The sequence below is a fragment of the Monodon monoceros genome, unplaced genomic scaffold, assembly GCF_005190385.1.
Source record: "Monodon monoceros isolate NGI ecotype Baffin Bay Population unplaced genomic scaffold, NGI_Narwhal_1 Super_Scaffold_12, whole genome shotgun sequence".
NCBI classification, from domain to species: Eukaryota; Metazoa; Chordata; class Mammalia; order Artiodactyla; family Monodontidae; genus Monodon; species Monodon monoceros.
In genome coordinates, this window is record NW_021703768.1 from 169,494,159 (window position 1) to 169,495,264 (window position 1,106).

A 1,106-nucleotide genomic window follows, 5' to 3' on the forward strand; every position below is an offset into this window, starting at 1 on the left:
GTCCTCCTTCCTTCCTTCCTTCCTTCCTCCTTCCTTCCTCCTTCCTTCCTTCCGTCCCCCCTTCCTTCCTCCTTTCCCTTGTAGTTTGTTAATTTATACGGTAGTATTTAACAGTATAATTGCAGCAGCAACTGCAATCAGCACAATCAGGTTGGGGATTATTTAAAATAACTCAACTGAGCAGGAATGTTTCAGCTGGCTAGCGAGTAGCCCTCTGGCCTCAAGAATTCAGCATACTGGGACAGCATTCAGTATATTTTCAGGGGAAACAGAGATGTTGGGTGAACCCAGAAAGCTGGTTAAGTGGAAGTTTTGTTATTTTTATTTATTTATTTTTGGCTGTGTTTGCTCTTCGTTGCTGCGTGCGGATTTTCTCCAGTTGTGGCGACTGGGGGCTACTCTTCATTGCGGTGCATGTGCTTCTCATTGAAGTAGCTTCTCTTGCTGTGGAGCACGGGCTCTAGGTGTGTGGGCTTCAGTCGTTGTGGCACGTGGGCTCAGTAGTTGTGGCTCGTGGGCTCTAGAGCACAGGCTCAGTAGTTGTGGCGCAAAGGCTTACTTGCTCCGCAGCATGTGGGATCTTCCTGGACCGGGGCACGAACCCGCATCCCCTGCATCAGCAGGCGGATTCTTAACCACTGCGCCACCAGGGAAGACCATAAGTAGAAGTTTTAAAGAGAGCTTTCACAGTAAGAAAAGAATCTCTGGAGATTTAAAGCTCATGGCGTTTTGGAAGTATATTTGCTCTCAGCAGTAGCTTCGCAGGACAAGAAATTTTATATTTTCCTATGTTCTAGACACACTGTCACTGCCAAATGAAACAGTTTTGCACCCTCAGTAAAATATACACTGTTGTGTATATCATGTCAAACAGCTGTTCAAAAATCTTATTCAGAATAAAAAGTCCCAGGCCCAGCATGGACTATTCAAAGATAAGCTGCTTCCATAACAACGAGAAAGGTGTGATCAAATGCCTACTTGATGGAAAGCAGAATGAGCTATATGTGTATTCCTGGAGTTAATATGATGCAGAAAAGCGAGTTTGTAAAATAACATGCTGACATGAACTGATAAGAAAATATCGACTAAAGGAATGAACACGAGAG